The sequence below is a fragment of the Podarcis filfolensis genome, assembly GCF_964270895.1.
Source record: "Podarcis filfolensis genome assembly, chromosome: 4".
In the NCBI taxonomy this organism is placed as follows: Eukaryota; Metazoa; Chordata; class Lepidosauria; order Squamata; family Lacertidae; genus Podarcis; species Podarcis filfolensis.
The window spans coordinates 44,210,911-44,235,135 of record NC_139607.1 but is presented as its reverse complement, the minus strand read 5'-3'; the positions used below and the strand labels follow the sequence as shown (position 1 = coordinate 44,235,135).

The following is a 24,225-nucleotide window of genomic DNA, read 5'->3' as shown; positions in this document are numbered from 1 at the left end:
TATTAGCAACTGATCTTCTTTTGCATTGTTGCTCGTGTCTACAGCATTTTACTGTATTATGTGCTTTCTCCAATAAGTATGCATTCCTAGGGAATTTAAACAGAAAAAAAAGATGTATGAATGCACCTCCTATTTAATTCATGCTGTTTTCTGACACAACATTCAATCCTCTTCTGCAATGTGTGTCAAGTGGACTTCAGGCTCCTGGATCACAAATGCTTTTCAAAAACCAAGGGACAAATAAAAAGAAAAGATTTATTTAGAAGAAAAAAGTGTAACTCCTGCAGTACTGCAAATAAATCCTAAGCAAACTGCAAAGAGCTCCACAGGTATTTCTTCAAATTGCTGGCCTAACTAGGTGTTAAAAGGGACCCACAGCTGCCACTAACTAACTCTCTCTCTCTCTCTCTCTCTCTCTCTCTCTCTCTCTCTCTCCACATTGAAATATACTCAGAGTCGCAAAGTGATTTCACGCTCTTTATTCAGCTCATAGTGGTGAGGAGGAATGAATGAATGTCCCCTCAAAGTATCTGCTTTATATACATTATTTACACAATGGGCTGCACATGATTGGCTAATTCCGGAATTCTACTGTAAGCCAATCAGGTTGTGGATTCACTTCTATCTGGAGCATGATTGGGTGGTTCCTGCCAACCAATCATACTGCTGTATTGTTCTAGGACCAATCAGACTGCTGCCTTTTGGATCCTATTGTTCTAGGACCAATCAGACTGCTGCAGTTTGGATCCTATTCAACTCAGTACATAACACCCATATACCGGTGTGTATATATATATATATATATATATATATATATATATATATATAGTACACCCAAAGAACTGTTAAAGCACATGACTTTTCTCAAAGAATCATGGGAACTGTAGTTTGTTGGGAACTGTAGCTTGGTAAGGGTGAAATTAGTCCCTAGGTTCTGGGATCGGGGAATCATGGGCCAACAGAAATTGCAGCAGGCTGCAACAGTCAAACACTTAATTGTGGCTGTGTTGTGTAGTTCAGACGCTACTAGCCCTTCATGTTGTTCTATTTCCACAATGAGCTACTTGGAGAGAATCACAAGATGTGTAAGCAACTCCTATAAGCAGGCTGCTACAAACAAGTTCAACACTCAGTAGCAAGAAGCCCACCCCCTTCTTTCATTGCTGGTATTCCTTTTAAAAACAGTTTGCTATTACTGAAGTGTCTAGAGTCAGCAAAATCTTTTATTTCTGCCAGATAAACAAGCTTTCTCTTGCCCTTCTGTGTCTTTCCTGTTTGTGTGTCACGCACTTCCTCCTCCCGTCTGATTTCTCGACTCTCTCCCTTTAGTTCCACACGTTGATTCACTGTCGGAGGTTGTGCTAAGCGGAGCAGAGCAGGTTCGGTTATGGGAAAAGTCCTTGGCAAAGCCTGAACAACTTGTTTGTTTTTGCCTCCCTGTTCTGCATTTTTGGTACAGACGTCTCCGAGGGAGCTGGGATTGTGAGTATTCACTTTTAACTATAATTGAATGGGGGGCATATTGCAGCTGAGTTTACTGTACTAAGAGCTTTTTGCAGCTGAGGGGAGTGTATAATCCAGCTGTACCATCAAGTGAAAACGTAAGATTATTATTTTATTTTTTATTATGTATTCAGTTTGTCTACCACCCACACCTGTAGGTCTCAGGGTGGTTCACAACACAAAAGTTGCAATATACGAAGCACAAAATACATAATAAAAATAAACAAAAACAAGTAACAATGCTTATGTGTATACACACTAACAAACTATATGTTCCTCAACGAAAGCCCGTAAACAATACTCCAGCCCACAAATACAAAAATCCTAATGAGTATATGATATTTTACAACAATTTAAAACAACCCCACCCTCCAGATAAAAGAGCACCCACCCAAGTTGAAACCTCAGCTTGCTCAGAAAATAATTTTAACACAAGGGAAGAAGAGGCCCACTGGGTCAGACCAAAGGCCCAACTAGTCCAGCATTTTGTTTCCCATAACAGCCAGTCAAAAGCCTATGGGAAACCCTATAGCAGGATGTGTTTCCATGGGCGTAGCCAAGGGGGGGCAGCTACCCCCCAGATCAAGTAAATCAGTAGAAATACTTAACTGACCAATCACATCGGCTCTGCCCCCCCCAAATCCTGGCTATGCCCATTCCCACTATGGTTCCCCAGTCCTTGATATTTACAGGCACAGATTACCCTGGAATCAGTGCTTTTTGGGGGGGGCGCAGGGGTACACATACCCCTCAACATTTTGTGAATCTACGTTCTGCCAAATTGAGGGGCAGTATTTCAATATGAGTAGGAAAATGAGAGCACCCCTAAACATTTTTTTTAGAAAAAAGCAGTGCCTGAAACTATATGCATAATTGTAGAAGCTTCTGTGGCAATCCTTTAATTACAATTGAGAAAGTGAGAACTGACACTGTGTGTATTTGTGCATTGCAAATTGTGTGGGGCTGCCAAATCTTTGCCAATCTACTGCAAATTACTCAGAGACCTACTGGTAGATCCCGATCTCATTTCCTTCCACTTATAGAATATCATGGAGTGCCTGGCACTGAGTTTCATTATCATGGTGTAATATTTGTATTCATACTATCGTAGAATTGTGGAGTTGGAAGGGACCATGAGGGTCATCTAGTCCAACCCCTTGCAATGCAGGAACCTTTCGCTCAAACCCATGACCCCGAGATTAAGAGTCCCATGCTCTACCAACTGCGCTGTTTGGCACACTATGTTTGGGCTGTTCTGAGACAAAGTATTTTAGTTGATTTAAACACAGAAAAATTATAAAACAACTTTAGAATCAAACTATTATTTAGTCTTATCTGAAACATCTGGGATATGTATAGAGCATAGCTCTGAAGATTTTTTTTTTTTTTTGCCTTCTAATTGCTAGATTCTCTGCAAATGTTCACTATTAGGAAAACTTTAACTTGCTCTAGTTCAGCTAGGTGAATCCCATGACTTTCCTTTACTTATATTTGGTAGATTAAAAAGGTTTAAAAACTGCTATCTGAAAACAGTAGATGGGGGTGGGGGGTGGGAATCTAGTTATGGGCATATCTAATTAATCATTTATTCACAAAGCATTGAAATCCCAATGCATTGAGACAATGCTCTTCATCAGGAAAAACTACAAAAAACATGTAAAAAAAGAAGATGCAATGATTCCTGAACTGTCAGACAGAAAGGTGAAGTGATATGATGGGTAGTTAATTCTCTAATTGCTTTATCTTAATGACAGATCTGTTTTATCAGTCACTTACAATATATATATATGATTGTCTGATTGATAATCCTTAGGCATTCCTTCTTGATATATTTTCTTTTAATACAAAAAGTTGATATGAATGAGGCTTTTCAAGTTAATTCTTGTTAATTTTTTTTTTTTTAAAAACAGTCCAGCACCTTTATAGCATCAGTTCAAGTGGAAATTAGCATTCAGAGAAGAATCCTCAATGAGAACAGCTAATCTCTTTTGTTTGCTGCATTCTCAAAGTAGACACTTTATATCTGAAGTTAAATACTATAATTATTCTAGACCTTTTCCTTCACAAAGAGCTCAAGCTTTTATTTCAAGCATATTTGCAATGGAGAGGGAGAAAAGAGATAAAATTGCAGTCATTTGCCTACTGACAACTCATAGAACCATAGAGCTGTAGAGTTGGAAGCAACCCTGCAATGCAGGGATCTCAACCAAAGCATCCATGACAGATGGCCATCCAACCTCTGCTTAAAAGCCTCCAATGAAGGAGAGTCCATAATCTCCCAAGGTGTCTGCTCCCTGTTTAGTTGGAATTTCCTTTCTTGTACCTTGAAGCCATTGGTTCGAGACCTACCCTCCAGGGCAGGAGAAAACAAGCTTGTCCATGTGACAGCCCTTATGATATGATTGTTGTTGTTTAGTCATTTAGTCGTGTCCGACTCTTCATGACCCCATGGACCAGAGCATGCCAGGCAATCCTGTCTTCCACTGCCTCCTGGAGTTTGGTCAAACTCATGTTAGTAGCTTTGAGACACTGTCCAACCATCGAATCTGTCTCCTCTTCCCCAGGCTAGATGTACTCAGCTCCCTCAACCATTCCTCATAAGGCTTGGCTTCTAGACCCTTGATAATCTGGGTTGTCCTCCTCTGCACACATCCAATCCAGCTTGTCCATATCCTTCTTAAATTGTGGCACCCAGAACTGGATACAGTATTCCAGGTATGGTCTGAACCACCCCGTTCTGGGCTGGCATCGTGGGAGAGGAATCCAAGGCAGCAGGGCCAGAATGCTGAAGCAACCAGCTTAGGCATCAGATTCTCAGAAGCAGCAGTAGCCTCAGGTGTTCATCCTGAGCCTCTCAGCCATTCCCTTCTGTTGCTGAGTGGTTTCTCCTGGGCTGCTAATCTGGCCTGCTGTTTCAGGTGTGATGGAGGAAGCTATTGCATCACCAGTGTTTTAGGAAGATAAAATTAGCATTCCAACTGGCTTCTAGCAGTGAAATTGGGAGGGGCTGCCATCTTGTCCTTCACCTCAGTCACCATATCTGGGGCTGGTCCTGTAAGGCAAAGATAGTGCCTAAAGTGCTGCTAGGCCATTAAGAGATTTAAAGGTAAGGCTCACAAACTAGAATTGCCTAATAGATGGCCATTGCAGTTGCTGCAGAGCAGGCTGCATACGTTCTTTCTTCCTAGTATTCAGCTGAGAGGTAAGTCATGTTTCACACAGCATGGCTGGGACTTGGTTTTCCAGCCCAGATGCAGATGTCAAGTGCTTTCTCATCAATCTCTTTCCCAAGAACTAGCAAAGCACCTGGCTGAGTCTAAGGTACAGTAGCAGCTGGCAACTCCACCAGCTTCCCATCTTGATGCTGCCACCATGGGGACAAAACATGGGGCTCCATTACAGTGGGGGTGGGGTACTCAAATGGAGGTGCTCAGCACCCAGATTGCAATGCAAGCTTCTATAATAAGCTAAGCATATTTAATTGGAGAATACATGTTTGCTGTTATCAAAAGGCATGAAAGAAATTAGTTACGCCTTATTAAGCATATCGGCTCAAGCAGAAGCATTACCCTCTGGAGGGAGTCTCAATGGCACTTTGATGTCGGGTATCAAACCAGTAAGAATGTGGCACCTGCTCTAGGAGCAGAATCAGACGCAAGGGAGCTTAACTTTTTATTTTGTTTCTTGGTGTGGTATTTCATTAACACCTCATCAAAGCCTCACTTGAATACACAGTGTTTCTCTTCCATCCGAGATTTGCAATTATTAAGCACTTTCACCTGAGGTTTAAGGGAAGAGGGATTAAAAAAAAATCACACTATTTTTAAAAATGGCATGTAAGAAATACTTGTAATATTTTGAAGGCCAGGATTCTAGCTGGACAATTGAGGGGGGAAATATGAATATATTCCTCTTGCTCTACCACAAGTCCAATGAGAACATTTTTTCTTCTATATAAATCTGAACAGATTAGATTTAATATATTGGTGTGCTTGTAACAGTTCCTTAGAAAAATGATTTTCATGCTAATCACACGAACTGCAGACAGACATATTTATTTTATATCGTGCAATATTTATATACTCCTTCATACATCAAAATTAAACTAAAAATGCAATAAAATTCATAATAAAATAGCATCTACCTTGTCATTGGCAGGTCACTAGTAGAATCTAACTAGTATTAATGGCTAGCAAAGGCCTCCAAGATATAAAGGGTTTCTCATCAAGTGCTGAAATTACGTTACTTTATGTGCTTGCCTCAATTTAGAGGAGCGGTGGTTTCTTGGGAAGGACACCTCTACTGAAAAGGACCTTCCTCTGGTCATTGCTAAGATACCTCTGCAGGTTGCAGGACATATGTCTGAGTCATATGACAAGGCTAATATGTGGTGAATTACTGCTTTAAATTCATTCACACTGGAACCACTCTACATGGTGAATTACCACCATACAGAACCTCCCATTTTCATGGCTTGTCATTCATCTATTAGTTTCCTTTATCCAGCATGATAAGAAATAATAATAATAATAATAATAATAATAATAATAATAATAATAATAATAAATTTATTATTTATACCCTGCCCATCTGGCTGGGCTAGATGGGCTAGATAGATCTGAAATCCAGCAGAATCTCACCCAAAGTCACTGATGTAACTACAGGCTCGAGAATTATGGCTGAGTACCCACTATACCTTTCAAAGTACATTCGAAGCACAATATTTCCCTCAGAGAATTCTGGGTTCTGTGTGTTCCCTTAACAGAGCTACAATCCCCCACAACTATTAACAAAACATTCTTTGAAGGTAAAACAGTGCTTTGAATGTGTTTTAAGCTCATGGTAGAGACAGTGGTCCATTTAGAACCCCCAACAGTGGTTAATCCTAGAGGTTTTGAAAAAACAGCCCAGGGTGCTTTTGGGGTGTGTTAACACCAGCAATATTCAATGTGATCCACTGTCGGTATGAAGGGGATGAATTTCCTTTGGGTCTCTTTAAATCTTTGTCTTCCAGTTGTGGTTCAAGCCTCTCGGTTTTTCACTTATGAGAAAGATGCAACACGTCCCCTCCCCCCATTCATGCTTTTATAGCACATTCCCCACTAAGTGATAGATCTATGCTTATTTCTCAGTGTTTGAGAACTAGTAACACTCTGAAGCGATCATCCTCCCTGCACTGACTCTTCAGAGAAAGTGTCTCAGGCAGTTCAAGGCCTTCATTTTAGTCGAGACTTTGTAAACGGCATCTGCTCCATGTGAACTCATTAATGAAGGGCTCTTACCAAAGTGTCCCTTAGTGCTATCTTGAAACTCACTGCCTCTTCAATATGCTCCTGAAGCTACTACTTTGGAGCCACCTACAGGAAAGGGCATATGTAGTCAATAGCAAAGGGCACTTTCAATGGGTTTCTTACTGTGCTATTCAGTGAAGCCCCCGCTGTTGCTTGGTAGCCTTCTGCTGAATTAGCTGGGCAGTTTACGTTGTGAAAAACCAGCTACATAAAGATTCTTGCCTGGCTAAAGCTGGACAATTAAGCAGACAGGGCAGCGGTTTGATTCTTTAGCCATTGAGTGTTTGGCATGCTAGGAAGTCCAGTTGGAGGGCACACTGACAAGGAAATAGTAGATTCTCTAATTCTACCATCTCAATAGGAACAATACTTTATTCGCTTCTTTTGCTTTTGCTTTTGTTTATATCTGATGGGGGAAACGAAGCTAGATTTGTGAAACTCAAGAGTACAATGAAAGGCTTTGTAAATAAAAGGCTTTGTGGTTTACAGATACAGTTTCCTGTGGGCGGCTCCAACTATTTGTGGTTTGCAGCATGCTTCTGCAAAGGTAAGTCCTGTCTAACCTTTCAGAGTTCTTTGAGAGTATAGTTGGAGGTGATCCAGGACACATTATGTACTGGGCTTTCAAATAGTTTTTGATAGAAGTTCCTCACTGAAGGCTACTGAGTAAACGTAGCAGTCATGGGATAAGAGGACAGGTCTTCATGTTGTTGTTGTTGTTTAGTCATTTAGTCGTGTCTGACTCTTCGTGACCCCATGGACCAGAGCACGCCAGGCACTCCTGTCTTCCACTGCCTCCCGCAGTTTGGTCAAACTCATGCTCGTAGCTTCGCGAACACTGTCCAACCATCTCGTCCTCTGTTGTCCCCTTCTCCTTGTGCCCTCCATCTTTCCCAACATCAGGGTCTTTTCCAGGGAGTTTTCTCTTCTCATGAGGTGGCCAAAGTATTGAATCCTCAGCTTCTGGATCTGTTCTTCCAGTGAGCACTCAGGGCTGATTTCCTTAAGAATGGATAGGTTTGATCTTTTTTCATTTCCATGGGACTCTCAAGAGTCTCCTCCAGCACCATAATTCAAAAGTATCAATTCTTCAGCGATCAGCCTTCTTTATGGTCCAGCTCTCACTTGGTTAACAAGCTGGCAGCAGACAGTAGGAACAAATAGGCAATTCTCACAGTGTTCTAAGAAGTAGGGTCTGTATTGGGATCTGTGCCTTTTAACTAATTAAAAAATGATCTAAAGTTAGGGGTGAACAGTGAAGTGGCCAAATGTGCTGATGACATCAAATTGTTCAGGGTGGTAGAAGCTCCAGAAGTATTACTCCGCATGTCACCCAATAAAGCTGAATGTTGAAAGATTCAGGACAGACAAAAGGAAATAGTCACACAGCACACTGTTAAACAACAAGATATAGTAATGTCCATCAATTTGTATGGCTTTAAAAGGGATTTAAACAAATTTATGGAGGATAAGGCTATCAATGGTTATTAGCCATGCTGACTAGGTATCAGAGGTAGCATGCCTCTGAACACCAGTAACTGGAACTGGGAGGTTACTGACAAGGAAAGAAAAATTTGGGTCACAGCGGTTAGCTTGAACAAAGTGTTAACCCAGTGTGTGGAAGCTGTAGTGGAATCCATGTTGGGAATCATAAAAATAAAATGAAAAATGCCAATATTCTAATGCCTTTATACAAATTTATGGTGTGTCCACATTTGGAATACTATGTACAGTTCTGGTTGCTGCACCTGAAAAAGGATATTGTAGAGTTGAAAAAGGTACATAAAAAGCACAGCCAAAATGATCAAGGGGCCAGAGCAACTCCCCTATGTGGAAAGCTACAATGTTTTCAGTTTTCTTAGTTTAGAAAAAAACAGGAGGGAAGTGTCATGATAGAGATGTATAAAATAATGCATGGTGTGTTGAAAATGAATAGGGATAAAGAATTGTCTCACCTTACTAGAACTTAGGGTCATCAAAATAAGCTGAATGTTGGAAGGTTTTGGAATAGCAAATACTTTTCAACACAGTAAAAAGTATCTGCAAAGTATTGTTCACCTGAGCTACCCCCGAAGTCTTCACCTTTTGTTCACTTGTATATTGCCTTGTCAATCACGATGTTATTTCAATACCGGTATTCATCAATATGGCGATTTATTGCACAGCCTTAGTGTACTATTGTGCTCATGTCCTGCTTGTGGATTTCCTGTAATCCAGTTGACCATTGTGAGAAGAGATTGGTGGGCCAGAGAGGCCTTCGTCAGAACTAGCAGGGTTCTTCTTAAGTTCTGATGTCTTTTTAGTGGGTCATGTCATCCAGACCTGGAAATGTGTTATGTACAGTGGTACCTCGGGTTACATACGCTTCAGGTTACAGACTCCGCTAACCCAGTAATAGTGCTTCAGGTTAAGAACTTTGCTTCAGGATAAGAACAGAAATCGTGCTCTGGCAGCGCAGCAGCAGTAGGAGGCCCCATTAGCTAAAGTGGTGCTTCAGGTTAAGAACAGTTTCAGGTTAAGAACAGTTTCAGGTTAAGAACAGACCTCCGGAACGAATTAAGTACTTAACCTGAGGTACCACTGTACTGCTTTCTCTTTACTCCACTGTGAGGAGTACTTTTTCATCCATCTTCCTACTTCATCTCCCTAATAACATTCCAGCTATTTAAATCCTATATCTCTGACCAAATGAGTCATTTCCGCACTTTCTATTTTTGGGGGGCTTGTATTGATACTTTTGAATTATGGTGCTGGAGGAGACTCTTGAGAGTCCCATGGACTGCAAGAAGATCAAACCTATCCATTCTTAAAGAAATCAGCCCTGAGTGCTCACTGGAAGGACAGATCCTGAAGCTGAGGCTCCAGTACTTTGGCCACCTCATGAGAAGAGAAGACTCCCTGGAAAAGACCCTGATGCTGGGAAATATTAAGGGCACAAGGAGAAGGGGACGGCAGAGGATGAGATGGTTGGACAGTGTTCTCAAATCTACTAACAAGTGTTTGACCAAACTGCGGGAGGCAGTGGAAGACAGGAGTGCCTAGAGTGCTCTGGTCCATGGGGTCATGAAGAGTCGGAAATGACTAAACAATAGCAACGTATTTCACCCAGTCGCTCACTTATTATTCATGTTGTGCCACATCTAGTTTCGTTTGACTCACGTGTTCCCCATGCCCTCCTTGGATTGCCTCATATTCCCAGACAGAAATATGGATTCCTTATGCTTCTTCTATCTTATTCTTATCCCAGGGTTATTTTCTACCTCTGTCTCTGCTGTGTCCATTCCTGACTCTTTATAACATCCCTTTCCTCTTTCATGTTCCCAGCATTTGCACAAGTTCATTTTTGTAACTGTAGGAGGAAGGAAATTGCCTTCAGCCAGCGATGCTGGAGCACAGTTGAAAAGGGACTTCCACTACTATTATGGCCAGCATTAACCATGCTGGAAACTTGCCCTCAAGTAACATTTCACTTCATCTGCCATGACCTAATATGTTTGTTTTCGTTTTCTTTTGGAAATGAATACAAAAAAGTTATATTTAAGGTTAGATGCGATATGTTTCTTGACTCCTATTTAAAATTATTAGGTTTTTAAATCTGTTATAATTTAATTAAGCTACAATTGACACTAGAAAGAGAAAAGGGTAAATTTCAATCGGAAGTGAAATGCAGAGGATTACAACCATCATATATACCAAGGTTGTGCTTTAAATTGCTCTCATGTGTCTGAGAATAATTCATCAGCACTATGGATGAATACACACTATGTGAACAGAATGTATATTATCTGCAAAAAAACTACCCTTGAAAAGTTCTGTTGGTAAACATATTGGGATTAAAAATAATAACTAATGGACCCCCCTACATATGATTTTGTATGTTTCTTTAATATTTCCTAATTTGCTGGTCTCTGGGGTGATTCAGACAACAATGTTGCAACCCAGCAGTATTTATTTATTGTTTTATTCCTCCTTTCTTCCCAGAAGAGATAACAGGGCACCTAGCAACATGAAATGATACAACAATACAAAACAATTAACACATAAGCCAAACAGTTTCATTAAAATAAAAGCAGTTAAAAAAGCTGGTTATGGGTCCAAACACCCATGGGCGTAGCCAAGCTTCGTGTTGGCGGGGGGTGGGGGGTGGGCAGAACCTCAGTTGGTTAAGTATTTTTATTGATTTGCTCTTACTTTATTTAGGGGAGGGCAGCAAACAGTGGGCAGGGAAACAAGTTGTTTAAGCTGCAGAGCTAAGCAAAATGTTATTGTGCCAGAATAAACACTGTTGGCTCCTTGTGTCAGCAGCTTAGTGAGAATTGGGTGCCAACTCCTAGGGGCTGAGCCCTTTTGGCTCCCGCAATATTTTGGGAGGGGAGAGGGCTGGGGCTCCCTAATGTCTGAGATAATCAGGAGGTGGAGGAGGCCAAGGGCCTGGTCAGTGGTGGCAACAGCCGCATTGAAACCACCCTGTTGCTGCATTTGACTCTGCCCTGGCTCCTCCCGATGTGTTCATTACATTATGATCGGCTCCATCCCAAACTCCTCTTGCAAGTTGGCGCCTCTGATGATAATGCAGGCTTCTGGTGAGGGGATTGTGGCTGATTTGTTTTTCGCTGGTTGCTTTGCTGAGCGAAGCCATGGCTCAACATGCACTTGTGGTTTAGTTTCCCCAGACAAATTATGAGTTGTAAACCAAGAACAAGCCTTGTTTACAGTTGATGGTTAGTGAACCATGCAAAAGGTTTAACAGCCTACATTCCTAATGCTTCACTGTGCTGCTTGACTTTGTGAATTTAAACTCTGCTACTGGGGGCTCTCTCCAGCTGGAGAGTTGAGTTTAGCCCTGTGTTTCTAATCTAGGCACCGAGGCCACAGGGATTCATATTTTTCCTCCCATATATATTTAACCCAGGCTGTTGTGGCTGCTTGGAGCCCAGTAAGACCAGCACTGGAAGCTAAACGCCTGATCCTCTGCAGCATTTCCCTTTTGCTTCTATCAGCCTTCTCTGGGGGAGAGACAAGGGAGTCAACTGTGAATCTAGCCTGGTAAGAAGACCACACCCTCTCTGAATTGCATTTATGTGTTGTCTTTCAACTTTCATTTTGCTCTGTACTTGCACATTGCATTTAGATTATTTATTATTATTTATTTTCAATTTGTGTGCAGAAGGGCAGTTTTGTATGTGTATAGGCTTTGTGCGTGGAAAGGGGAGAGTGATTAAAAACATGTGGGGGACTGGAGTAGGATCATTGACCCCGTTTCCATTTTCTATTTCTGTGCATTTATTGCACATGGATTTCAGGAAGTATGAAGATGGCTACTTTGTGGGGCTTATTAAAACAAAAAACATGTTCCAAGTTGTTTGCTTCCATATTGTGGTTGCCAGACATCATGAGGTGGGGAAATAGTGCTCAGTAGCTCAACTCTGTGAAGTAGTCTAGGATGCCCATTACTCACTGGTAGAATATTCAACCATGTTTTCAGTTCTTCAGGTGTTACTTTAGTCTCTCACCTGTATATGCACCCCCCCCCCCCGTTTTACATAATCCATCTAGAAATGAAATAATATCTGTTCTTTGAATTGAGCAAGAAATTCATCTTGGAGAACGGTACAATTACATTTTAGGTAATACAAAGGGCACATGCAAGATGACTAAAACTGGGAAAGAGCCTGTTCTGCCCATCAAAGGCATTAACTACATTGTCACTGAGACGGGAGGAGAGGTCAAATTGGCAGTTCCTTTTGAGGAAGAATGGCTAAGGTGGTACATAAGATAGTGACACATAGAAAATTGTGGAGTTTTTTGCCTGTTACTTATTGATTCAGAGAAGTGGCCTGCAGATGGCACTGTTCACTAACTGTACTCTTTCTTTAAACCCAAACATGACATCTGCATGTTGTTTTGCTAAAATTATTATTATTATTACTATTTCCCTTGGGATATATTTACTTTGTGCATCCTGAATGACAACTGGAAAGTAGAGAGTGCCTTCAATATGAAGGAGGGAAAAGGGAAAAAATAAATCTTAATAATAATAACTACTACAAGAATAACCTAGATCTAGTGTTGATTTTAACAGCTATGTGTATTGCATTAGTCATGCTGTTGTGATGGTATACTTCTAAGGGGGCCAGTAGGAAAGTGAAACAGTGCTCCTACACCTTGCTATTATGTAGAAGAGAGAAATGCTGGGAGGCACAACTTTTCTCTTTAAGACAAGCTATGCTTGTCAAAACTGCTTCTTCTGTACAGCTATTGAAGGTGCAGAAGCCCTCTGTGCTTCTCGTTCAGTGGCAAGGACTTTGTGGTGCAGTCATGTAGAGCCCACTTCTTTTCCTTCTGAAAGGGGAAGGGGTTTGGGGAAAATAAATGAGAATCCTGTTTATGAACCATATGAGGTCTTAGAATATATTCTTTTTTCCCAGATTGACTTCTGATATCTGGGAGAAACAAACCATGAACCAGAATTCAGACACAATGAATTCAAAGCATTGGGCTATTTCTAGTAGTGTGGGGGCATCTGAGGGTGGGGGCAGGTGGGGGAGTAAAGCAGCCACAGTTTTCTCACTGCGCACCAGCACTCTTGCTCGTTCATGCTTAGCTGTGGTTTGGCTTAACATTATGTGTGAATGAGCCCAAAGTATTTCAAAATCCACCCAGGACAAAACTCTACAAAACAAACTGTAAAAAAAGGACCATTAAGGTGTTTTGTTGTAACTCTTAAATTTAGTCCCATGTCTTTTGCGCACAAAAGTATCTTGCATGGTTTCCGCCACATGGTTTAGTTTTGAACATTTCTTGGTCCCCCATCTTTCTTGGCATCCTCTTTTTCAATCCAAAGTTGTTGTTGCCGGCCTCTGTCTGTCTTGAGAGACAATGGAGTGCACCTCTGGGGGTGAAGTCAAACTGCAATGTTAGAAACACCAAAGTGACCTCTTGGGATGTTTTCTTAGTACACTCACATCAAAGAATAAAAGGCTATTTCTAAAGAAAGAGTGGCCTCTGCTGACTTCCTCCAGAACAAACCAAAATGGCAGGAGAAAGGGAACTTGCATAATATTGACTATGCATAAGATTTCCCAAGAGTAATTTTCTGAAATGAAAATACAAATGCAATAAATCAGATGGGGAATCCTGTGTAATACAGCACAGGAAGAGTAAAGTGTTGCTTTTAAAAAAGAATACTGTGAGGTAATTGCAATGAAATGTCTCATCTGTTTATTTCTCTATCACCACTTTCCCTTTCTCACGCCTCTTGATTTCACTGCCCCAATGTTTTCTTAACCCTTCAGTAGCTCTGTACACAGCTAGTGCTTGGGGAGATGAGATGAGCACTGTTCTTTTTAATACTGACAGCTTCGTCTGCAGCAAACTCTGTAGCCTTTAAATAGCATTTACCCAGGGGCACACCATCTTATACTTGGCAGCTTCTTTAAAAGCCAAATGTAAAGGTGTATGTTGCTCCCAGATCTGTAGCTGCTGCTTCTCCTCCTCCTCCTTATTTTAAAAAATAAGCACAAATATGTTGGAACGACCAGATACAAATGTTATTGAGTAGAACAGCTGATCAAATTGGATTTTTAACCATGTAAAGTTAGGGATAGGGAATTGATAATGAACCTTTGATAATTCATGGCTGATTTAACATGAACTATAGTTGATAACCTGATAAAGCTGATAGCCTTTACTTGGACTTTGTTATTTTAACTCATGTGCAACTACTCATTCTGTGCGCCTATTTATAGTTTTGTTTTTCAGCTTTTTTTTTGTCTGTTGTCATAACTGTTCTCTCTGTTTTATATACATTATAAAATGAGATTATAATATAAAAACTTTACCAGAAACACTGATGTAACGTGTAAAAGTAAAGAAAAAGTAACTAACCATATCTGTGCTCCATCTGGTATTGCTTTTCAGAGAATTAGGGGAAACAATAAGAACTACTTGTCACATTATATTTTTAAAGGCAAAACTGTTGGTTTTTGTTTTGTTTTTAGTATAGGTGCCATGTCTGGAGTTATGTGGAAATGTATTTCGAGAAGCAAAAGGCATATTTAATAACGATACTGTGTTTTCCTTCGCAGTAAAATGCAGTCACAATGCCACCTTGTACAGAGCAATCATGCAAAATGCTGTTTGGGCTTTAATAGTTACTGTACCTTTAATTAAATGCTTCCTGCTTAAAGTATGTGCACAATTTATTACTTACTACCTCCTCAGCTTGAAGGGGATTTATGATGAAGTGCCACAACAGGAGCTCATCATGATTTTTATTTTGCTACCTATAGCACAATAGCAGTATAAAATAATGCCCCCTATTTCCTTACCTTATTGTTTCATTCTTCCATAAGAAGAAAAACACTATTTATTTATTCATCTGGTTTAATCTTTATTTTAGAAAGATTAAACCATAGGACTTTTTTCAGTCCCTTTGCTGAAAGCTACCTGGGTCAAACTTGATTTTTGAAGTTTGTAAAATTGATATTATCCTGAGCTGCCACAGAATCACAGAACTGTAGAGTTGGAAGGGACCCTGAGGATCATCTAGTCCAACCCCCTGCAATGCAGGAATAGGCAGCTGGTCCATACAGGGATCGAACCTGCAACCTTGGTGTTATCAGCACCATGGTCTAACCAACTGAGCTATATTTACTGCTGTCCTGTATATATTGAGCAGTGCTTTCTACTGCCTCCTTCTATTGTACGTGTTCCCCTGCAGTGAGCCAGCTTCAGAGATTCACCTGACAAAGAGGGAAACAAGTAAAATAAAATTAATCCTCTTTCTGGATGATGCATTGTTTAATATCCAAGTTCAAACTACCTCAACACTCTCTACCTGCTAAATGATACAGTGCAGCAGTTTTGTCATCTGTAGATTTATTCCTGTTCATAAAGTAGCTTGCTTTCTCTCTCATTTGTTGAAACAGGCTGTGTCTCTCAAATATATGCAGCATGATGTATTAGTAAGTGACAGAAACCACCTAGCTGACAACAGCCTCCATTGGCCCAAGTGACCTTTGCTGTCTCAGTGCTTGGCATCTGCTTGAGATAAGGGGATCTATAATTAACATAATTATTCATGTTCCCATGACTGTCCCTCTATTCTGGTCACAACGTCCTTCAGTATCTGGAGAAAGACTTAACACAAATTCAATGGATTTCTCGGCCTGAAGGTTGTACTTGCTGATGTTAGGAGGATGTGTATTTTCTCCCAGATGACTGAAGGTCTGAACTTCTACACATGGTAACCGTAGAGAGTGATAACTGTGCCACCAAAAGCTAATACGGCAGTAGAGAAAACCCTGACTGATTGTCTAAAATGTGTTGAGTAAACAAGAACCCTTGGGGGATAGTTGGAAATGGCAAACAGCCCTGCTATGTCCAAACCCAGGCTCACTTTTCAGCAGCCTCAGATAAACTATGAGCTGTTAACCATAGGGCCGATATTGGTTGCAGATCATTGTTTGTCTGGAGAGAGTTGAACCATGAGCCTGAGTTCAAATGACACTGTAAGCCAAACCACGGTCTAGCTTGATGCAGAGCAGCAGCAAAATGATCAGGAAGGATAAAAGCAGCTGCAATCTGCTCTTCAGTAGCTTGCTTGTTCATGTTAAGCCATGGTTTGGTTTAGCATTATGTGTGAACCGCCTCACTGTTTGTCAATGAATTATCGGGTGACTTACCTGTATATTTGCCTGTCTCTACTGCAAGCTCACCTTTGGAAATGCAGCAATAAAGTGTTTAATAGGTATTGTTTCTGTATGAGAATCCACTGCCCCTGAGACGTTTACCTGTTTGATTTTTCAGATTTGTTTAACCTTCCTTGTACTAGGCAAGCAACTAATGTCAAGGTCAGCAGACTCGAAAGATGACAGCAAACTATAATTACAGTTCAGTAAACAGGGACCGTTAGCATGAAGCAAAATACCACAACTCTCTCCCACGCCTTTCCAAGGGACACACAAATATAAATGTTGAGTAGGAGGATTGCACATAAACAAAATGCACGCTGCTGTTAAATTCCTTAACTACTTCCGCAAGTCTATAAATTAAACAACACAATTTTTATTTTTATTTTAAATTACCTGAGTCGCATTAATTCAGATTAATATCGGTGGCTGGCATTTCAGTTTGAGGGGTGGGGCATTTGAAAATGATCACAGAACAATTAAAATCAAAGTGCTTAACGTAGAAAGACGTGACTTATTACCTCCCTTCACACACAGTCTGGAAATGCTAACTTGACCCTTGAGAATTTGCTCTTCTCTGAATAGCTTTCCTATCTTTTCTCCTGCTGGCAATGACATATTGATTTCTGTGGTATTTAGCTAAAGGTACTAGAGCTCAGGTTATGCTGGGGGCGTGGCATTTAAACTGATGTGGACTCATCAGTGATGTACAAACTTGCTTCACCTGAAATATCTACAGTGTGCAATATTTTTCTAGGCATTACTGAAATATTTACAGTATAACGCAGGCATCAACTTTTTCAATTTGAATATTTTCAAAAATCTATATTGTATTCTACTTTTGACAGGGCCAGTTTACTAGTTAGACAGGGACAGAATGATTCAGTTGTTGTTTGCTTGTTTTTATGTATTTGTTTTCACATTAATATCCCACGTTTCCTCCAAGGAGCTCAGTAAGGCATATGTGCTTCTTCCTCTCCCCATTTTATCCTCACAACAATCCTGTGGGGTAGGTTAGGCCACAAGATGGTGACTGGCTGAAGTGAGCTTCATGGCCAAGTAGTGATTTGATGTTCCAGGTCCTAGTCTAAGATTCATGGACTAAGTTGAGAGTGGACTGAGATAGCATGGATTTGAAGCAGGGCCTTGGATGATGAATTACAACATAGAATGGATCATGCTTTAAGATCTTAAGTGTGGAATCATAGAATCACTAAGAGATTACTTTGAATCTTCTGAGTAACTGATAAAAATGACCCCAGTTCTGCTTGTGCTCCAAAGTCAATGCAGGTAGCTTATCTGGCAGATGATCTGCTTAGTTTTAGATACACATGTCTGCTTTTCCATTGATATTGCCTTCATAACCTTTCTTCTAACAATATCTAATTAGCCTTGCATATTAAATATGGGTTAAGCATCAGATGAACCTTTTAATTTCCTCAAGTTCCAAGCTGTTACTCATATTATATCATCTTGGCCCACCTTTAATAATTCCTCCTGATCTTTTACATTATTACCCTGGTACTTAAATGTGGTCCTCCTATCTACTCTTTGTGATCTGTTCTCTAAGCTGCACATATGAAGTTCTTTAATTTTACTTCCCAGGTCATAGCCACTAAGCCTTTTATCATTTTAAATTCCTCTCTTTGCATTTTTAAACAAACTTATCAATGTCCTTTTCTACATTCTGAACACTCGGAAGTGTAAAACTCTTAATCAAACTAAGACAGGAGAAAAGGGGAGAAAATGACCTAAAAACTTGTAACTGCTATTTTGTGATGATTAGTCTCCCAATTAATTACTCTTTGATCCACCTTCTTAGGCTACAAATAATACCTGCTGAGATGTAAGTCCTATTGAATTCAGTGGGGCCTGCTCCTAGGTAAGTAGAGGTAGGATTCCAGCCTTAAACAGCAGTACTTCAATTTAAGGCTGCTTTCATAAATAAGCTTTGCCCTCAAAATACTTTTCTTAATTGTGTTGTTCTTATGATAATCTGAGTATTCATTAAAGCAACCACAGCTATTAAATTAATGTAGAAGGCTCAGTCGGATCACGGGCAGATTGCCTGTGGCGTGTGTGCTACTAGTGGCACAGTCAATAACATTTTGTGATGTATCTGGATGGAAGAAGGATGTTCTGAAGGCCTGACTATAGCATAAAGAAAGATTGTGCTTTTACCTATCTCTCCCATGCTACATTCCTGTCTCCTCTCCAGCTCGATAGACTAGAGTGTGTCCCATGTGCAGACTTATAAAGGTTTGGATCTCTGCATGATGTGGTGAGCCACAGAACGGTGGATTGAAGCAGCTGCAGTTTGGAGTAGTTAAGTACCCTCAGGCTCTGAATTAGCCCACCCGGCTAAGATGGCCATTCGAGGACCTTCCTGGACAGAAAGGACTATACTAGGGTTTCCCATATGAGTTAAAAACCTTGCCTAAGTGCCAAGGGAGTGGATATATACAACCAAATTCTCACTTGATTAATGTGTGGAGCTTGCCCATGTCTTCTATGTGCACCAGTGCAGATCACCATGGGTAGTTTTGTCTTATGTGTTTTTCTGTAGATCTTCTCCCAGTTACAGATTTGTTCTGCTGTTATGGGATGCATACCTATTCTTGCAATAATTCTGAACTGCTCGTTGATGTTGGGTCTTCCCTTGTCCTTGGTTCTGACCAGATTTGCTCATTGACTTCCTCATTCCACATCTTATCTTGGACAGCTGCTTATGGTTCAGCCCTGACAAGGACAACACCACAGCAAGTTATAAAGGGCTACATGCATACTACACATGTGAAGTATCTCAGGCCAACAATGTTAAATCTGCCTTAAAGCTTTGCCTAATGGTAAGTTGTGAGGAAGCATGACATAAGTGCTGTCATACCTGAAACTTTGCAGTCACCAGCTCATTTCTGATGTTCTGATACAGCTGGACAATCTATTCCTTATGCCGCCATGGCCGTTGCATAGCTCTTTGGTATCAGTGTGTTTGCTCATGGCATACCTTACGCAAGACTGAACTCACATAGGAAGTCATATTGTGGTCCTTGCTATCCAGAAATTTAATTTTGCCCTGTCAGAAACTGTTCCTTTGAGTGACATGAGTGTAGTATTCTTGGTCCACCTCTCTCTCCACCTCCCTCCGTTTTCAGATAAACAAATGATGAAGGCATTAAGCTTTAACCTGGCAACTCTGCTCTGAATTTTATTAGGCAATATTAGACAGCTGAACAACAGATTCCATGCTCTCTGCACACAACCTATTAAGCTACCCTTAATTTTGCTGAGATTTCTGTAATAGTCTCCAAGATGCCTGCCAGTGAGAAAAGGACGCCATAAGGTCACTGAATGACATCTTTTCTTCATTGGCAGTCATTTTCACACTGACTAGAATTAAGGGAGCTATTTTGGTCAGTGACTATTAATATGGATTTAATGGCAAAGAAGCTAACATTAAGTGTAGGGTTAAGACATTAGCAGTTTTAAATGCTCAAAGAAATGCAAAATCAAGCAATATCTGCCCTTGGTGGCCAGCAAGGCAGTTTTCAATCTGGGCAGCACAGTTAGTAGTTTGGTCTACATAGGGTTAGGAATGTGGGCTTTTCAGAATGGAAAAAAAAAGTTATGGCCACTGAAAGCAACCTAGACCTGATGTTGTAGTTAAGCAACTGATCCTTTCACTGTGTTGGAATTACAGCAGTGGTTCTCAAAAGTACCAGGTGAGATACAGGCTCATTTCCTTCCCAGGGAAGTGGTGACAGTCACAAACTCTTTCACAGACACTTGGATGAGTCTCTTAATTGGGCCAGGAAACAAAATAACCACAAGTAACCATTGTTTTCTCAGGGTCTATTCACATGGCAAGTTGAGCCTGTGTCTGATGGTGAATTTTAACCTATGCTATTCTATAATCATATCAATTGTGATAAGCACAGCACTATATGTGGACTTTAGCCACATGGGGATTTTTACATGGATGCAGTATGACTTAAAGTTGGAGTGGGTTTCCATAAGTTATTTTATTTTATTATTTAACATGATTGTGTCCTACCATTCTATGAAGGTTTCACTTATGCAAGTTAATTCATTTGTCCTCACAACAAACCTGTGAGGTAGGTTAGGGTAAAAGAGGTTGAATGGCTCAAAGTCAAATGGGGATTCAATCCCATATTTTGAAGGTCTAAATCCAATGCTTTGTCTACTACACCAAACTGGTTGTCCTTCAAAGAATTATGAGAAGAACTGTGAAAACTGTGTGTTTCATTACATTTAGAAAAGCCCAAAATTTCCTATTGGTTCACAGAAATTATAGCAGCACACACACATTGCAACAAATGTTTTCATTTTCACTCAGAAGTTCAGATTTCTGTTGTCTTATTAGCTTTCTTTTTCTTTTTGTTGTGACAGTTATGACTAGAAGATACAAAAGAATAACATTTGCCAATGTCCTTTTTCTTACTAGCTCCCTATAATTAAGTCATAATGTTTCCTTTGATGCACATTTATTTTCATGGCAACCAAACCATTTTAGATAAACATTACTTTTAACGATTTCTGTGTGGAATCTGGGGACTTATTCAATGATAAGTATGTTAACCTCAGGCAATTGTGTTACTGAAGAACCAGCTCTTATACAGCCATGAGTACGGCATCTAAAATAATAGCAAAATAAATAAAACTAATAATAAGGTATTTTTGTGAGTGTAGGAAAAATGTGCCCCCCACCTGAATACAAAGATTTCCGTTTCAAATTCAAATACAGTGTATGCAATTCTACAAGGGAGGCAAGACTCCTGTAATACGAATTCGTTTTCCAAAACTATTACGTTTTATGCTAAAGCATTTAAAATTCAGAACTTGAGTTATCCCATAAGCACAAGTTTCATCTTTCCCAGGAATAAATAATAATAATAATTGGAAAGGGAACTGCAGAGAAATGTTGGCAGACTAACTTGCTCCTGTTTTGCAAAACAAAGGCTGTTTTCATACTATGGTCTTTTAATGCTGCTGAGACGTTCATGTTCCACTATCAGCTGGAAACATGATTAAAGTGATGATTCCACCTGACGCCAAATAGAGCACTATTTTGCCCGTTGAAATCAGCAATGCTTCTTCATGCTGCAGGGAGCAGAAAGGCCTCCTTTTGAAAAGCAGTGGGCTGGAGTGAACCTTCTGAGATATATTCAGTGCGGGTTTTTTTAAGAAAAGATGTTGCCAGTATTCACCGTGAAGTTGTTACAGTAAGTGCCACACTTTTAACATTCTTTTTAAAAGGTGCTGGTACTACATACCCTTTAGTACCCAGAAAAAGCACTGTACACTCACTCACTCACTCACTCACTCTTCTACACTAACTTCCAGACCAAGAAATGTGGCTGGAGAGTAGAGACCTCTCAGCACTTAGTGCTTCTTCTCACCAGCCATAGAACTGCTTTTGCCTTTGGCTAGTGTGAGCTTCCTCTTCTCATAGTTGCCTTCTATGCTGGCTGCTTTTTCTGCATCTCTCCTGTTCCACCTTGCCTAGAGCTGCCTGTCCACTACCTTCTGCCCTCAGCTTCTCTGAATAGCTGCTAGGCAAAATCTCCGCACAGGACTGTCACCAGGATTTTCAGCAGCAGGAGTCACCAGGATTTTCCCATTTATAATAATAATTATTTGTTCTTGCCCAGCCTGAGGCTCTGAAAATGAATAGGGAAATGCTGATGGCTTCTATTAGCAGCTTATTCGGTAGCCTTAGGGGAGATGGGTAGGGTATGAGTGATGGCATGTAAAACGAATGTGGATGTCATTTAAACAATGAGTGAAAAAAGAAGTTGGTTTTTCTGGAGTAAATGCTTCATTGATTGTGTAACCCAGCCAGATGGTCGGGGTATAAATTGTTGTTGTTGTAGTTGTTGTTGTAGAATATGGACCAGTTTCAGGTGATTCTCAAGAATATAGCGCAAATAATGAATAAAAATGCAAAACGTTCCCCCTCAAATAGATGGATAGTGTGTTTGTAAAGGGATGATTGAAGGGCGGGACTCTTACACCTGATGTGCATGTTCTATCTGTTCAGTTGAAAGAGTCTAGAAACATTTTCTCCCAGGCTATATTTTTTTTTTTGCACTATCAAAAATGGGAGTACTTGCAAGGAAGTGTTACCACAGGAATAAGTCATAAGCAAGAAAAACTGCTCAAAGTAGCTGTTAACAAGGCTTTATGTGTTTTTTTCTCCTCATGGTTCACAAGATGTCCCTAGGCCACAATATTAGGCTCCTCTCCCCTGCTATTCCAAAGAAATGGGGTATACGTAAGCAATGAAACTGTGCATATAGTTGGCACTTTTTTTTCTGGTTGCAAAGCCAAACTCCTGTTGTGCAGTTCTGGAAGCTGTTGCTGTACAAATTGAAGTGCAAGCCGTCAAGTACACAAACATAGATCCATCAATTTTGGATTGTAGCCTGTGCCTGACTCCGGAACAAGAACTTCATAGATCATTAATGTTTTTAAGATAAGAGTTTATATTCCCACATGGAAGAAGAGTGAGGTGGGTAAATGCAATCAGAGTCTCAGGCCCCATGCCCCTCAACTTGGAGTGAGCTGCTTAAAATTATAGTCAAGAACTTACTAAATTCATCATTTTTTAAAAATTGAGCATTTATTTATTTTCTGAATTATAATGCCTTGGGGAAGTCTGTACAAATAAGTGGTCCAATTAAAAAAAAGATAATGAATTTATTCAACAGCCTTTTGCTGTTGCCCAGAGAGTGAGATGTTTGTTTTGTGGTTTTTTTTGAGCTTTTGCAATTTAATTAAGAAAATGCTTCTTTTGTGCCAGGTTGTTGAAGGTGTGGTCTTTGACTGGTATTTACCAATTCTTATTCTTCTCTCTTTTTAAGGTTATTTTCATATGTAATATTAAACCTATTTGGGCCTCTCTCATGCTATTCATCTTCTGCATATAAATGTTCATTTGGGATAGAATATGAAACTGAGTCTGCAGTCCTGTATCCACTTAGTTGGGAATAAGGTACATCGAACTCAGTGAGGCTTTCACCTCAATATCTGCAGAATAGTGTTCAGTGAAAGAGCTATTATGTACTTTGCACTTCCCTGATAAGTTCAGAGGCAATATTACAGGGTTTTGTTTCCTTGTGGATGTGAGATCAGTGTAAACTGATGGTGTTTTTGGTAATACATTTGATTACAAGTGTATACCTGGTCACGAAGGAGCAGATAGGCAGCCATATGACTAGCCCTAACATTATTTTCCTTAAAGCAATCCAGAGTTCTTTTGTATTTGTTATGTTTCTATAAACAGCTACAAAAATCAGATGGCTTGAATATTTGTTTTAAATATTGCTAGTGTCAAGTTTGCGATATATGAATGAGCCATTTACAACATTTGCTTCCATCTGGAGTGAATGCAAAATGGCAAGTAAGGTTTAATGTGGATAAACATTGCAGCAACGCCCCCTCCCCCAACTTCACTTATAACAGTGATGGAGATACAGTCATACCTCTTGTTACGTTTGGTTCAGGTTACATCTTTTCAGGTTGCACCCTGCAGCGACCCGGAACTACCAGAAAGGGTTACTTCCGGGTTTCGCCGCTCGCGCATGTGCAGAAGCGGCGAATCGCGACCCGCGCACACGCAGACGCTGGTTGCATTCTGCTCATGTTGCGAATGGGGCTCCGGAATGGATCTTGCTTGCAACCAGAGGTACCACTGTACTGGATTTTTCCAGGATGATGGG

The 24,225-nt window shown here is 40.3% G+C and overlaps 1 long non-coding RNA gene across 1 annotated transcript in view; it reads left to right on the top strand.

Moving 5' to 3' along the window:
- Positions 1 to 1,223: 1,223 nt before the first annotated feature.
- Positions 1,224 to 24,225, top strand: part of LOC310762011 — a 104,327-nt gene continuing 81,325 nt past the window's right edge. The window contains exons 1-2 of the long non-coding RNA XR_014547775.1: positions 1,224 to 1,482; positions 11,707 to 11,840. This is a non-coding gene — a long non-coding RNA (uncharacterized lncRNA). The remainder of the gene's footprint in view (positions 1,483 to 11,706; positions 11,841 to 24,225) is intronic.